Genomic DNA, 17,492 nt, shown 5'->3' on the forward strand with positions numbered 1-17,492 from the left:
GTGTGGTAGGGGCCTGGGCCGGTCTGTTGAATCTGCGGGAATCCAGGGCATTTCCAGGACCGATGTCGAGTAATGGAGGTGGGCACTCTGGTCTGGATTCCCAATGCTCCACAGGCCGCCCGCGACCGAGCTTGGGCGTATCGGATACTGGTGAGTACACAGGGGGATACATATCAAGCTTTGGTGAATTCTGGCTGTTCCCAAACCTCTATCTACCAACGCTTGGTACAAGACGGGGCATTGGGCACAAATAATCAGGTGAAGGTGCGGTGTGTGTACATGGGGATATTCACATGTATCCGGTGGTTACCATCAAGATGCTATTCAGGGGAAGAAAGCATAGAGTACAGGCCGCGGTTAATTCCTGCCTCACCCATTCACTGATTCTGGGGATGAATTGGCCTTTGAATTTATTAAGGGAAATATGTGTGGATGGGTCCTGTGAAATAATGTCTTGGTGTGTGACGTGCGATGCCATGGCGGTAGAGACGGTGCCAGGGCCGTCTACGTCTGCTCTGTGTCAAGACGACATGAGGGAGGGAGGCCCTGCCCTCAGGGAATTCCCTGAGGGGGATTTCCCTCTAGAGCAGTCATGTGACAAGTCCCTCAAACACACCTTTGACAAAGTGAGAGTAATCGATGGTCAACAACTCCATCCTAACATCGCACTCGCACACCCATATTTTTCAATTATTAAAAATCGGTTGTATCAAGTGAAGCAGGACAAAAGAAAATACAACCTAGTTATTAGTACCGAAGAGCCATCGGGAAATGCTTTTCCAGGTGGCTCATCATAATCCTATGACTAGACACTTAGGACAAGAAAAAACACTCAACCGAATAATGGCCCATTTTTCTTTGGCCAGGCATTTATGGAGACGTCCACAGGTGGTGTGCGGCATGCCTGGAATGTCAGTTGTTGAATCCACCGGCCACCCCAAAAGCGCCATTGCGCCCTCTGCCATTAATCGAAGTCCCCTTCAAAAGAATTGGTATGGACCTCGTCGGGCCATTAGAATGGTCGGCATGCAGATATCGCTTTGTATTAGTCCTGGTGGATTATGCAACATGATATCCGGAAGCGGTGCCCCTGCGCAACATCTCAGCACGTAATGTTGCGGAGGCACTCTTCAAAATCATCTCCAGAGTGGGGATTCCGAAAGAAATCCTCACCGATCAAGGCACTACCTTTATGTCACGTACACTACGCAAGCTGTATGAATAATTGGGCATTAAATTGATCCAGACAAGCGTGTATCACTCGCAAATGGATGGCTTGATCGAATGGTTTAATAAAACCCTAAAAAATATGATTCGTAAGTTCGTTCACGATGGGGTGAGGGATTGGGATAAATGGTTGGAACCCCTATTATTTGTGGCCCAGGATGTCCCACAAATCTCCACGGGGTTTACCCCCTTCGAGCTCCTGTATGGGCGTAGGCCACACGGCCTGCTTGACGTCATACGGGAGACCTGGGAGGAGGGGCTTTCACAGAGCAAAAACGATATTCAATATGTTCTTGATCTTAGAGTAAAACTACACACACTGAGGCAGTTAACACAAAAGAATTTGCTCCAAGCTCAAGAATGGCAAAGGCAGCTATACAGTTGTGCTCAAAAGTTTGCATACCCTGGCAGAAATTTAGAAATTTTGGCATTGATTTTGAAAATATGACTGATCATGCAAAAAAACTGTCTTTTATTTAAGGATAGTGATCATATGAAGCCATTTAATATCACATAGTTGTTTGGCTCCTTCTTAAATCATAATGATAACAAAAATCACTGATCGAAAGTTTACATACCCTTGAATGTTTGGCCTTGTTACAGACACACAAGGTGACACACACAAGTTCAAATGGCATTTAAAGTTTAATTTCCCACACCTGTGGCTTTTTAAATTGCAACTAGTGTCTGTGTGTACAGTGGCATGCAAAAGTTTGGACACCCCTGGTCAAAATTACTGTTGCTGTGAATAGTTAAGTGAGTAGAAGATGAACTGATCTCCAAAAGGCCTAAAGTTAAAGATGAAACATTCTTTTCAACATTTTAAGCAATATTCGTGTATTATTTTTATTTTGTACAATTTTAGAGTGAAAAAAGGGAAAGGAGAACCATGCAAAAGTTTGGGCACCCAAGAGATTTGAGCTCTCAGATAACTTTTACTAAGGTCTCAGACCTTAATTAACTTGTTAGGGCTCGTTCACAATCATCGTTTAGAAAGGCTAGGTGATGCAAATTTCAAAGCTTTATACATACTCTGACTCCTCAAATCTTGTCCCAACAATCAGCAGCCATGGGCTCCTCTAAGCAGCTGCCTAGCACTCTGAAAATTAAAATAATTGATGCCCACAAAGAAGGAGAAGGCTATAAGAAGATAGAAAAGCATTTTCAGGTAGCCATTTCCTTAGTTCATAATGTAATTAAGAAATGGCAGTAACAGGAATGGTGGAGTTAAAGTTGAGGTCTGGAAGACCAAGAAAACTTTCAGAGAGAACTCCTCATAGAATTGCTAGAAAGGCAAATAAAAACCCCTGTTCCCTATCTGTCACTCACTCGAAGTTGTGTCGATGTAGTAACACTAGGGGTCACTCTTGGGAGCCCGAGACACCTCTGGTCTTTGATAAAAGGCCAATGAAAATTGGCGAGTGGTATTTGCATGCCACTCCCCCGGACATACGGGTATAAAAGGAGCTGGTATGCAACCACTCATTCAGATTTTCTCTTCGGAGCCGAACGGTCATGCTCACTGAGCTGAATTTCTACTGTTCATTCACCTCTGCTGGATCTGACGGCGCATTTCAGCAGCTTCTCCCTCCTCTGCACTGGTGCACTGCAGAGAATGCCCCTGGGCGCTTCAGCGGAAAAAAAGAGAGTATATTTTCTGAAAGAGTTTTCTTCTCTAAAAGAGTATATTTCTCTAAAAGATCGGCACACACGGAACGTCTTTTTAAAGACGCGTCTTTTTAAAGATGCCTTTCCGATTGTGTGTTATTCCTGGTTGCAGTCGTTATCTCTCAACTTCGGATGGTCATGATCGCTGTCTTTCGTGTCTGGTCGCGACCCACATGGAGGCAGCGTTCGTGGATGGTTCATGTTCTCACTGCGAGAACATGACCATGGCAACGTTGTGGTCACGGCTTGCCTACATAAGAAAGCAAACCACCCCAGCGGCTCCCCGCCTCGGTCCTTCTACCTATGGATATGAGGCCAGCGCGGCTAGCACTGGGGGCGATTTGGGAACCCCAATGGGATCGCCTCCGCCGGGTATCCCCCCGTGGACCTCCCATTCCCAAGCACGCTCCTCTGCCCCAGTCGGGCTTCCGGATAAGTCCACCGGCTCATCTCACAGCGAGTCTGGCCTCTTGTTCGGAGCCCGCGAAGATGATGAGCTCTCGAGCGCAGCATCGGAGAGCGGGCTTGTCCAGTCGGATGCAGAAGCCTCAGCTTGGCTCCCCCCCTCGGGGACGGTTACCCAGTCACAGGCTGATGCAGAAATGATGGACATGCTTTCCCAGGTGGCCGCGAGCGTCGGGTTAGAGTGGAACACTCCATTCTCCCCTGAACCCTCGCAGCTCGATGATTGGTTCCTGGGCTCGCGGCGCCGCTCAAAGCAGCCATGCCCCGCTCCAGTGCCTTTCTTCCCGGAAGTGCATGAGGAGCTGCCGAAATCGTGGGAGGCACCTTTTACTGCCCGGCCCCGATTCCGCAGTTCCCCCGCCCTCACTACCCTCGATGGCGGGGCGGCCAGGGGCTATTTGGCGATTCCCCTGGAGGATAAGGCGTTCGCGGTGCACCTATGCCCGCAGAGCGCCGCCACCTGGCGCGGATGCCCAAAGCTCCCGTCCAAGCCCTGTAGGTTCATGTCGTCCCTGACGGCCAAAGCCTACAGTGCTGCTGGACAAGCCACCTCTGCCCTGCACGCCATGGCTCTCCTGCAGGTCCACCAAGCCAAGGCGTTGAAAGAACTGCACAAGGGTAGTTCCGCCCCGGATTTGATGCAGGAACTGCGCTCGGCGACCGACCTCGCTCTCTGGTCTTTCAGGCGGACGATGACCACATTAGTGGTCCAGAAGCACCACCTTTGGCTCAACCTGGTCGAGATGGGTGAGGCCGACAAGACAGGGTTCCTTGCTGCCCCCATTTCCCAGGCTGGCCTATTCGGCAACACCGTCGAGGGCTTCGCGCAGCAGTTCTCGGCGGTGAAGCAGCAGACGGAGGCTATCCAGCATATCCTGCCCCGGCGCGGCTCAAGATCCTGCACCCCGTCTGCTTGTCGCCAAGGGCATCCCCCTGCGGTGACTGCACTGGCTCCGCCGCAGCCTGCCTCTTTGGCCCGGCCCCGGCGTGGAGCCCACCGCAGGAAGCAGAGGACACCCGTCTCAGTGTCGGCCGCTAAGAACCCACGGAGGTCGTCAAAGCGCCCCTGAGACGGGCGACCCAGGGACAGAGGAACCCAGTCACCTGGAGCTGGTAAGAAGACCACTCCATCCCCCGGTGGTGGGCCGGGTGGAAAATCTTCTGTTGCCTTTTTGTTTGATTTCCCACATGCCCAAGTGGCTGCGGTACCCAACAGTTCAGCAAAAGAGCGGTTTCCTTCCTCCCTGGGTCACATATCCTGTGTGCACGGTCGTCATCATGACTACCGTCCAAGGGTTTTTCCTTGCAGGATTGGTGCTCCAGCGGTGGTCTTCCCGCCCCTGAGCGCCCAGCTGTGGCACACAACCACCCCCGATGTGGCAGTCTCCATGGGTTACGAGGACAGGCCTCTTCCTCCCCCATCCCAGGCTGTTCCGGGGGTGGTCACAAGGGGCCAGGTAAGTGCTTCGATGTCCCTAGACTCAGCACGGCCACGACATGGTGTGGCACCTCGAGCTCCGTCCCGACATGAGGCCCCGCCTGCCGGTACGTCCGACAACGTTGTCCCTTTGGTCCCCCTTGCGCGGAACTTGGATACGTGGCTTGCGCTTTCCAATCCATTGCAATGGCTGGTCCGGACCGTCCGACTCGGCTACGTGATTCAGTTCGCCAGGCGCCCGCCCAGGTTCAGCGGTATTCACTTCACCTTAGTTAAGGGCGAAAACGCTTTTACGCTTTTACAGCCCCTACTTCATCGTACCGAAAAAAGGCGGTGGGTTGCGGCCAATCTTGGACCTGCGAGTACTGAACTGGGCTTTACACAGACTCCCGTTCAAGATGCTGACGCAAAGACGCATTCTGGTGAGCGTCTGGCATCATGATTGGTTCGCGGTGGTAGACCTGAAGGATGCGTACTTTCACGTCTCGATCCTTCCTCGACACAGACCCTTCCTGTGGTTCGCGTTCGAGGGTCAGGCGTATCAGTACAAAGTCCTCCCTTTCGGCCTGTCCCTGTCTCCTCGCATCTTTACGAAGATCGCAGAGGCTACCCTTGCCCCGTTAAGGGAGGTGGGCATTCGCATTCTCAACTATCTCGACGACTGGCTAATCCTAGCTCACTCTCGAGACGTGTTATGCGCACACAGGGACCTGGTGCTCTCACACCTCAGCCGACTAGGGCTTCGGGTCAGCTGGGAAAAGAGCAAGCTCCTCCCGGTTCAGAGCATCTCTTTTCTCGGTTTGGAGTTGGACTCAGTCTCCTTGATGGCGCGCCTCACGAACGAGCACGCCCAGTCGGTGCTGGCCTGTTTGAAGGCGTTCAAGCAGGGAACAGCGGTTCCACTGAAACTTTTTCAGAGGCTTCTGGGGCATATGGCATCCTCGGCGGTGGCCACCCCGCTCGTGTTGATGCATATGAGGCCGCTTCAGCACTGGCTCCAGACTCGAGTCCCGAGACGGGCATGGCACCACGGGACACACCGCATGGCCATTACGTCGGTCTGTCACCGTCTATTCAGCCCTTGGACCGACCTCTCATTTCTACGAGCAGGTGTTCCCCTAGAACTGGTCGTGGTCATGACAGACGCCTCCAAAACGGGCTGGGGCGCTGTTTGCAATGGACACGCAGCTGCCGGCCTCAGGACGGGTCCGCGACTGCATTGGCACATCAACTGCCTCGAGTTACTGGCAATTCTGCTCGCCCTGCGGAGGTTCTGGCCGTTGATCCAGGGCAAGCACGTGTTAGTTCGGACGGACAGCACGGCAGTGGTAGCATATGTCAACCGCCAAGGTGGTCTGTGCTCTCGCTGTATGTCACAACTCGCCCGCCGTCTGCTCCTCTGGAGTCGGCAGCACCTCAAGTCGCTGCGAGCCACTCACATCCCGGGCAACCTCAACACTACAGCGGACGCGCTGTCATGGCATGTTTCCCTCAGGGGAGAGTGGAGACTCCACCCTCAGGTGGTCCAGCTGATTTGGAGTCGATTTGGATGGGCACAGGTGGACCTGTTCGCCTCCCAAGAATCCTCCCACTGCCCGCTCTGGTACGCCCTCACCGAGGCTCCCCTCGGCATAGATGCGCTGGCACAGAGCTGGCCCCCCGGACTATGCAAATATGCATTTCCCCCAGTGAGCCTGCTTGCACAGACTCTGTGCAAGGTCAGGGAGGACGAGGAGCAGGTCGTCCTGGTAGCACCCTACTGGCCCACCCAGACGTGGTTCTCGGACCTCACACTCCTCGAGACCTGGTGAATTCCCCTGAGGAAGGAACTTCTTTCTCAGGGACGAGGCACCCTCTGGCACCCGCGCCCAGACCTCTGGAATCTCCATGTCTGGTCCCTGGATGGGATGCGGAAGACCTAAGTGGTCTACCACCCGCGGTGGTAGACACGATCACTCAGGCTAGGGCCCCCTCTACGAGGCGCCTGTATGCCTTTAAGTGGCGTCTATTCGCTAAGTGTTGTTCTTCCTGACATGAAGACCCCCAGAGATGCGCAGTCGGATCAGTGCTTTCCTTCCTGCAGGAGAGGCTGGAAGGGAGGCTGTCCCCTTCCACCTTGAAGGTGTATGTTGCTGCCATAGCAGCACACCACGACGCAGTTGACGGTAAGTCCTTAGGGAAGCACGACCTGATCATCAGGTTCCTAAGAGGCGCCAGGAGGCTGAATCCCTCCAGACCGCGCCTCGTTCCCTCATGGGATCTCTCCGTAGTTCTTCAGGGTCTACAGAGAGCCCCCTTTGAGCCTTTGCAGTCAGCCGAGCTTAAGGCACTCTCCTTGAAGACTGCCCTCCTGACTGCGCTCACTTCCATCAAGAGGGTAGGTGACCTGCAAGCGCTCTCTGTCAGCAAAATGTGCCTGGAGTTCAGTCCGGGTTATTCTCACGTGATCCTGAGACCCCGACCGGGCTATGTGCCCAAGGTTCCCACCACCCCTTTTAGGGACCAGGTGGTGAACCTGCAAGCGCTGCCCCAGGAGGAGACAGACCCAGCCCTGTCGTTGCTCTGTCCGGTGCGTGCTTTACACATCTATTTGGATCGTGCAGAGAGCTTTAGAGCCTCTGAGCAGGTCTTTGTCTGCTCTGGTGCACAGCAGAAAGGAAGCGCTGTCTCCAAGCAGATGATCGCCCACTGGCTCGTTGACGCCATAACTATGGCATATCTCGCCCAAAACATGCCGCCCCCGGTAGGGCTACGAGCCCATTCTACCCGTGGTGTAGCGGCTTCTTGGGCCCTGGCCAGGGGTGCCTCTCTAACAGACATTTGCAGAGCAGCGGGCTGGGCAACACCCAACACATTTGCAAGGTTCTACAACCTCCGGGTGGAACCGGTTTCGTCCCAGGTAGTGGCACGCAACACAAGCGGATAAGCCTGGGATAGCTGGCCGGGTGTATCGCTTGCACATAGCGCCTTCCACCTCCTTTTGAGCTGAAGACGTGCGCCGTTAATTCCCAGTAGTGTTCACAAAATTTGTTCCCTGGTTGACTTCCTCTGAGCCCTGTGGCAGTCGAGTTTTCGGAGAGACTCACTGCCGGCCCAGTACACGCGCTAACTAAGAGCCCTGTTCTGGGGTAGGTGCTCCACATGTGGTGGTTCCCTGTAAGGCTAAACCCCATGAGATCTATATCCTCCGCCAGTTCGTTTCCCTGCTGGCAAATTGCGTCTTCCTTGGGCAGAGCCCCTCTGCCCCAGTCTCCATGTTTGTAGTAACTCCTCCCCCATTGGTCAGGATCTACCTTGAAGGCTCCTCACATGGTTGGAAAGACCATGTGATGTATTCTTCCACTTAAATATCCCCCCCCTCTCTTGGGGTGAGGTGTGGTCTCCGCGGTGTCTTCCCTTTGGGAGGGACAACCCCTGACTAGACCTGGCGGCCCAGTCGGATAATCCCCCTTCCTTTTTAGGGAGTGGAAAAAGAGAAGGGGAAAAGAGGCCACGACTGGGTTAAGCCTGTCTCTATCTTTGGGTAGTCGACTTGTCCCCAAAAAGGGCCGTTCGACACTCATAACTGTGTTGGGGGAGGTTACGTGTCGACCTGGTGTGCTGGCTATGAGGCACACAGCAAGTCTGCCCACCACACACCGCCAGTTCACGTAACACAGTTCGACCCCTAGTGTCACTACATCGACACCAACGTTGAGTGAGTGACAGATAGGGAATGTCATGGTTACTGGTGTAACCTCCATTCCCTGATGGAGGTTACACCAGTAACCATGACGTTTTACAGCCCCTACTTCATCGTACCGAAAAAAGGCGGTTGGTTGCGGCCAATCTTGGACCTGCGAGTACTGAACCGGGCTTTACACAGACTCCCGTTCAAGATGCTGATGCAAAAACGCATTCTGGCGAGTGTCCGGCATCAAGATTGGTTCACGGCGGTAGACCTGAAGGACGCGTACTTTCACGTCTCGATTCTACCTCGACACAGACGCTTCCTGCGGTTTGCATTTGAGGGTCAGGCGTATCAGTACAAGGTCCTCCCTTTCGGCCTGTCCTTGTCCCCTCACATCTTCATGAAGGTCGTAGAGGCAGCCCTTGCCCCGTTAAGGGAAGTGGGCATTCGCATTCTCAACTATTTCGATGATTGGCTAATCCTAGCTCACTCTCGGGACACTGCACTTTTTAAGTGGCATACTCTTTACAGTTTATATATAAACATAAATATCTATTTTGTGTCTTAAGCAGTTTTTTTCACAATAAATGGCTTTCTGTTCATGTAAATGAGCTGTTATAATTTTATATCCATTCGATCTCTGCAGAAGTTATAACTCCACCCCCTGAGTAACGCTTTCGTAAGCGATGATTTTGAGTTTTAAAACTATTTAAATATTGATTTAAAAAAAAAAAAAACACCAAAAGCGATAGTATCGCTTTAGAAGACATTAATTTAACCGCTGGAGTCATATGGATGATGTTTATGCTGACTGTCTGTGATTTTTGGAGCTTCAAAAGTCTGATTACCATCTACTTGCATTATAAGGACACACTGAGCTAAAATATTGTACTATTTTTCTTCAAGTATGTTCAGCAGTAGAAAGAAAGTCATAGCCTACACATTTGGGATGGCATGATGGGAGGATTTTAATTTTTGGATGAACTAACCCTTTATTATTGCTCCCTCACAATAAATTAAACATGGTTTTACTTTAGTAAAATTTTAGCAAACATGACTTTAGTAACCATGGTAAATCTTGTAGTAATGGTTTTGAAATGCCATAGTTAAACAATGGTTTCTGTAGGAAAACAAGGTTTAATATTCATAGCGGTTACATTTATTTATTTATTTTCAGCAGTAACAATAGTTTAATTATGGTAGTAAAGGGGAACCACAAAATTCACAAAACTCCCTCTCTGGAGGGAGGCTCCGTATGTTTCAAACCTGTTGTCATGAAGCAGAGAATCAGAGGTAGGACCCAAATGCAGAGTGAAAAAAAAACAATAAGGATTTATTGAACAAAAAAGGCAAAAACCAAACATAAACAACTCCCTAGGGGAAAACACCATCCAGCGCAGGCAATCCTCTGGAGCTGGACTGGGGAAGGCAAACAGAAACCAGGACCGACCGGAACCGACAGAAGAGACTAGAAACAGGACCGACATGAGACACGAAACAAGACGAACTGGCCCTGGACAGCACGCACGAGGAGAACAAAATAGGGAGGGAAATCAAACAGGTTAACAGACCAGGCAGGTGTAACTAATGAACTAATAATAAGCAAACAAGGAGGCGGGGTATGACGCAAGACTGAGAGACACGTGGAAGAACAGAAACAAAACAAACATGCTCCGGTCATGAAACAAGACCAACCGAAGAGCGCACGGTATGGAAATCACAACTGAAGCTGTGCGCTCACACAAAGACAGAAACCAAAACAAGACAGACATAAAACAATGATATCACGATCCTGTCACACAAAAACCCTGACTGACAGAGTGACAGGTTCGTGGCATTACCCCCCCTCAAAGAGGCACCTCCTGGCATCCCAAAAAGGGAACATCGAATAATAGACAAGACAAACAGAACAAGCACTAACACAGAACAGAAAACACAACAGAAATGGAGAGAAGAGAGGGAAACCAGGGAGGAAGTTTAAGGAAAGGGGTGGGGTCTGGCGGCCTGGGAGGAGGCCTCAGGGTAGCGGCAGGGTCCGGTGGCCTGGATTGAGGCCTCAGGGCAGAGGCAGGGTCTGGTGGTCTGGAAGGAGGTTTTAGGGAGGGAATGAGGGTGGCAAGGATAGAGAGGGCAGCAGACTGGTCGGCGGCCGCTGGACAGGTGTCAGGAGGGAAAGTAGTCGTTGGTGTGGGGTCCGGCAGTGCTGTGGCCGCTGGAAAATCGACTGACTCGATGACCGCATGGAACTGGGTAGGCTCTTAGATGGTCACAGGGAACTGGGCAGGCTCGTTGACAGCATCAGAGGACTGGACAGACTCAATGACCATAGGGAACAGGACAGGCTCATTGATGGCCTCAGTGAACTGGATAGGCAGAGCAGTGGCCAATAGGGACCGATCATGCTGATTGCTGGGCACAAGGGAACGTCCTCCATGGCCATGAATGCTGACAGTGGCAGGGGAATGACCTCCATGGCCGTGGATGCTGGCAGCGGCAGGGGCACAGCCTCAGTGGTCGTGGACGCTGGCAATGGCAGGGTAACAGCCTCCGTGGCTGTGGACGCTGGTAGCAGCAGAGGAGTAGGTGCCCTTCTCCTCCTCCTCCTCTTTTGGGCGGTGAGAAGCACTGCTGCAGTAAAGGCCACTGCCTCGTGGCGGTCAGCATCAGGCTCCTCCACCTCCTGTTGGACAGCAGCGGGCTCCACTGCCTCCTGGCGTACAGCAGTGTGAACCTACGCCACCTCTGTGAAGTTGGCACCCCATATAATTAAATAATCACTGTAAAACTATTCCATTCATTTGTGATGTGTTTGTGCTGATTTGTGCCGCAAAAATTAACGTTTGTGCTGGTTTGGTGTTTGAGATATTAAGCATTCTTTTTGGGGCTGTGTGACATCACTCTCCACCCCATCTCGCTCAAATCACTCCAAACTGGTGCTGGTCGTTTGTGCTTGGTTTGTGACATTAAAACAAACACTGTAACTATTTCCCTTCCTTAGATATAGCAAGAATGTTTTTGGGAGCGGTGACGTCATTCTCCACCCCATGTTGTCTAAATCGCTCCAAATAGTTTGTGCTCAATTTGTGCCAGTTGTGCCATTAAAATGAACACTTTATCTATTTCCATTCCTTATAAATAACAAATATGATTCGGGCTGTGACGTCACTGTCCACCCCATGTCATCCAAATCGCTTCAAACGGGTGCTGGTCATTTGTGCTCGGTTTGTGCCGGTTTGTGCCATTAAAAGAAACCCTGTAACTATGATTGTTTCTTAAATATAACCAAAAAACTTTTTTAGGAACAGTGACGTCACTCTCCACCCCATGTCATCCGAATCGCTCCAAACCGGTCGAGAGCACAAACGAGCGAGTCAGAAAATGAGTGCATTGGACCAGATGGGGTAAATGCATGACTGACATCACAGATCCGGGAGATAATTTTGTTATTTCTATGTAAGGGAATTAGTTAGATTGTTTCTTTCAACAGCACAAAACAGCACAAATTGAGCACAAACTAATGACACCGGTTTGGAGCGATTCAGACGACATGGGGTGGAGAGTGATGTCACTGCCCCAAATTAAATCTGTTAATTCTAAGGAAGGGAAACAGATACACTGTTCATTTTAACGGCACAAATCGGCACAAATCAAGCACAAAAGAATGACACCGGTTTGGAGCGATTTAGACAACCGGTTTGGAGCAATTCGAATGACATGGGGTGGAGAGTGATGTCACTGTTCTTAAAAAAAAGTTTTTTGGTTATGCACAAACAGGCACAAATCGAGCACAAACTACCAGCATTTGTTTGAAGCGATTTGGATGACATGGGGTGGACAGTGATGTCATGGCCCCGAATCATATTTGTTATTTCTAAGGAATGGAAATAGATAAGTGTTCATTTTAATGGCATAAACCGGCACAAACTGAGCACAAATTAATGACACCAGTTTGGAGCGATTTAGACAACATGGGGTGTCTGCTGGGTCCATCAGGGCCAGTTCGTAATGTCACGATTGAAGCAGAGAATCAGAGGCAGGACTGAAATGCAGAGTGAAAAAACAAACAAAAAGGATTTATTGAACCAAAAAGGCAAAAACCAGACATAAACAACCCCATAGGGGAAAACACCATCCAGCGTAGGCAAACGTGGAGGATAGAACGCTGTTGAAACGAGGCGGCCTCATCGTGAACCGGAATGTATAACCACACATTATCCTTTTTGTAACACTGAGAAATGCTCGGTAACGCGCGCCACGTGACTGCGTAATGCGTGGGTGGGCGCAGAGTTTTGCTTGTGTGTTGAGGGGAGCTGCTGTTTATAAGACAGGAGCATTTTATGTTGAGTGTGGGTGGATTTTTCTCTGAGATTACTTTGCTGGAGAGTTCTACAGTTAGAACTCATTGGTACTACAGTATAACAGCGACCTCTAGAGGTGAAATAAAAACAATCAACGTTTCGCGGCCGGCCAACTGGGAAAGATCCCGGTTCTCCCAATGGCCAGTCCGCCCCTGTATGTAGGAATATGTAGGTTTTGTGTGTGCAGAAATAAATAACACATGTACACATTTAATCACACGTTTACTGTAAAAACACTTGAAAGGGCAGTTTTCAATCAAATCTCTGCCTCTCACAGAACAAGCTGCTGGATGACAATCAATCAGGCACGCCACCGAGACTGCCCTTCTGTCTGTCAATGAGTCGCTGAGACAGGCGAAAGCTGAATCCAGATCATCCGTCCTGATTCTGCTGGACCTTTCTGCAGCCTTTGACACAGTCAACCATCAGATCTTACTCTCTACCCTCTCCTCGCTGGGCATCACAGGAACTGTGCTTGACTGGTTTAATTCCTATCTCTCAGGTAGGTCCTTCAAGGTAGCCTGGAGACGTGAGGTATCCAAGCCACATCAGCTACTTTCTGGGGTACCTCAGTGATCAGTGCTTGGGCCACTTATCTTCTCTATATACACAGCAGCACTGGGACCCATCATTCAGGCACATGGTTTCTCTTACCACTGCTACACTGATGACACGCAACTCTACTTGTCTTTCCAGCCCAACGACACCACAGTGACTGATCGAATTTCAGCCTGCCTGGCAGACATCTCGGCCTGGATGAAGGAACACCACCTGCAACTCAACCCAGCCAAGACTGAACTCCTTGTTTTTCCAGCCAACCCTGCTGTTGAACACAACATCACCGTGCAGCTGGGTGCAACTACAGTACAGTTCCAAAACGGTCAGAAATCTAGGGGTAACATCGACAACAGACTAAATTTCACAGACCACATCTCAAAGACTGCAAGATCATGTAGATTTACACTCTACAATATCAGGAAGATAAGACCCTTCCTCTCTGAACATGCCACACAACTGCTTGTCCGGTCACTTGTCATAACTAGACTGGACTACTGTAATGTTCTCATTGTAGGCCTCCCTGCATGTGCAATTAGACCCCTACAAATGATCCAGAATGCGGCAGCACGTCTGATCTTTAATGAACCAAAGAGAGCGCATGTTACACCACTCCTTGTCTCTCTCCACTGGCTGCCGGTTGATGCACATATCAAATTCAAGGCTCTGATGCTGGCATACAGAACAGTCACTGGGTCTGCTCCAGCATACCTAAAATCATTTATGCAGAGCTACACACCCACTACATTTATGCATTTGGCAGATGCTTCTATCCAAAGTGACTTACAGTGCCCTTATTACAGGGACAATACCCCCAGAGCAACCTGGAATTAAGTGCCTTGCTAAAGGACACCGTGGTGGTGGCTGTGGGGATTGAACCAACAACCTTCTGCTTACCAGTTCAGTGCTTTAGTCCACTACGCCACCACCACTCCACTAGAAGCCACTAGGTCGGCTAAGAAACGTTGCCTTGTTGTACCAACACAAAGAGGCACCAAAACACTTTCCTGAACTTTCAGCTTCATCATACCACATTGGTGGAATGACCTTCCCAACTTCATCCGTGATGCTGACTCACTCTCTGTCTTCAAAAAAACAACTAAAAACACATCTTTTCCATGAACACTTAATCAGTCATTAAAAAAAAAAAAAAAAAAATCTTGTACTTTAATCTGTTTTGAATACTATTCTGATGCTAGTGAAACCTTGTAATATGGCACTTTTCATACCACTGTCTCCTTAAGATGATTCGCTTATGTTTTCCTTTTTTGTAAGTCGCTTTGGATAAAAGCGCCTGCCAAATGAATAAATGTAAATGTACTGTAATTCCAATTACTATTTGCTACGTAAACATATGACAATAACAAACTATGTAATCTATGTATAACAAACTATGTAAACATTTCTGACTTCTACATTATTAACTGGCCAAAAGAAAGAAGAAGCAGGCATTTAGAAAAAAGTTTAATACAAAATCTATTTTTATTTCTCACTTCATGCAGATAGTTTTGCATGAATACATCACTTCCGGTCGGGCGGTCGCATACAGTCTAATCGCACGAGTTTAAATATTTTAAAGCAGCCGAGGCTCAAATCGGATCAGAAAATGTCATGTACGGAGATGTGAGTGTGAGCGAGTTTGGTTGGAGAGGAAGAAAAAGCTTTTTCCGCCTTCAGCACGCATCGAGCAGCCGCTATGAGGTACGCGCACTGTTCAAGCAATACAAGGAAGTGTTGCAATAAAAACTGACTTGTTCCCAGCAAGAATAGTGGGGAATGGAAAATCGAAAGGCATGAGCTCTAGATTCCTATAAACACTATACTTCCAAGGGGATTCTTCCCACTGGGGACTGATTTGTGTCACAATACAAAGATGCTAAAATATGCCTGAGTACAGCAGCCCCTCCGATCTGGTCTCAGTAAGCTCTGTGTGAACCTCAGGGAAGTACAACACTGCTTTCCGAACCACGGTCTTTTGATGGCGGACGATATGCAGGAATCATTCATTCAGATGAGAATTATCCAGCTCGACAGGAGGGGACCACTCAAGGCCAAGCTCCATGACTGCCCGCGCAATGACACAGAGTAACCTGTATCAATGGCCAGTGTGTGATATATATATATATATATATATATATATGAAAGGATATAGCACCTGACTGGATGCTGCGGGAAATGGGTAGATGTCACACTGAGTGAAGAAACTGATCCGGCTGTGAGGTGGAGAGACTTCTTTGCTGGAGTACTAGAGGGGGCAGGTGAATCTTTCGCTGCAGGTGCTGAGTCAAGTGAAGAACGTCCTGATTAGTCTGCAGGGAATCCCGTTTGCTGATGGGTGTCGGTCGACGGCGAAGAGAGGGCTGATCAAAACGAGATGATTGTCATAGTCAAGATGAGATGATGTCGGTCTTGAAGGAAGAAAATTCTGAAGAAATGGTGTTTAAGCATCCGCATATATAGGACAAATGCGCGCCCAAAAGCGCGGGGCTCAAACACCATTGCCAATCATAAGATTGCTGTTATGATACAAGGGCTTCAACTAGGTTGTGGGAAAGGAATTCCCCAAAGTATTCACTGCAATGTCTCGTGAACTGAATCGATAGGGAACTTACTCTTTAGGAAATGTGAGCTGAAAAAACAATATTGCAAGACATTAACAGTGCACTAACAATGTTTTCATGAAGAATAATCAAGAAAGAATTTATTGAAGTAATCTAGGCATAGTGTTGGGGATTTACTCAATTGTGAGTTGAGCTGTTCACAGATGTAGTGCTGGTAAATTGATCTGTTTTAATGAGTTAATTACCTCTCTCACTAGCACAGGAGAGATCAATAAGCTATATCTACAACTAAAACGTAATATTAGAACTTACATCTGCACAAACAATGAAGCAAACAGTCAGGTGAACTTGAACGAAGTTCTGTGCCAGTCAGAATGCGTTGTGAATGCTGTTGTCCTAAATACTCAGTGTTGCCAACTATTTCTCAAGGGAAGTTGCCAAAGGCTCACTGAAATGTTGCTAAAAGTATCTAAATCACGTGATGATGTCATTTATTAGGCAAGACGTCAAATTTGCATATGTAAATGAATTGCCGTAAAGAGCTATGGCAATTCTTTAAAGGTGTAGAACCATTTTTTTAAATTTTTTTTTTTATTGAACTAATAATTTAACAATTAGTATTTTACTACTAATCATTTAGCTATTACTAATTGAACTTGTCAAACATTCAGACAGTGGGGGATGAACAATGTCAAAGTCCAAAATTATCCTAGCAATAGCAACCAGGGGTAGGCAGCGGTGTAGTGTTGGGGATGTTTTGTTTTTAAACATGGATCTATATGCCTTATAATGCCTCACGTAGAGCTGTTTTGGAGATAATATGTAATATATATATATATATATATATATATATATATATATATATATATATATATATATATATATATATATATATTTTTTTTTTTTTTTTTTTTTTTTTTTTACATATCTGTTGTGTGATGCTGAACCATCAGTGTGTATTACTTGTGCCAGTGTTACTGTGTCATAATGACTTTTTGACAGTGACACCTCATCTGTTCATATCACTTATCTCTACACTTTATTATAGATCAGGGGTTCATATCCATTCTCTCTCTCACCATGCTAAATAATTTCTCAATGCTCTTCTGTTGCTGTAGGCTGACTTTTATTTTCTAAACGGAGAGCAAGCACGTGAATTGAGGTTGAGATTGTCGCAACAAATACCAACAACATGTCAGCTCGTCAGCTCGGTATGCACAAATCCAACCCCTGATGGCATGCAGGTCAGTCATATTACTTGAAACGCTTGAACACTGAGAAAATGAGACATCGTTCACGATAGAGCTGATGTTTTTTATGTCGCCAGATGTGGAAGAATGTTTCTAAAGCAGACACAAAAGTTGCTAAAATTATCGCAAGTCAATTTGGCTCTTTTACTCGGTCGCTAATCGGGTCAAAAAGTCGCTAAATCTATTGACAAAGTCACTAAGTTGGCAACACTGTAAACACGGAATTGAGTTAGGCCTACAGTTCCTAAAACGATTAACAACATAACTTCTAAAAATATAATACTCATACTAGCTAATACA

This window comes from Myxocyprinus asiaticus, chromosome 2 (genome assembly GCF_019703515.2).
Source record: "Myxocyprinus asiaticus isolate MX2 ecotype Aquarium Trade chromosome 2, UBuf_Myxa_2, whole genome shotgun sequence".
NCBI classification, from domain to species: Eukaryota; Metazoa; Chordata; class Actinopteri; order Cypriniformes; family Catostomidae; genus Myxocyprinus; species Myxocyprinus asiaticus.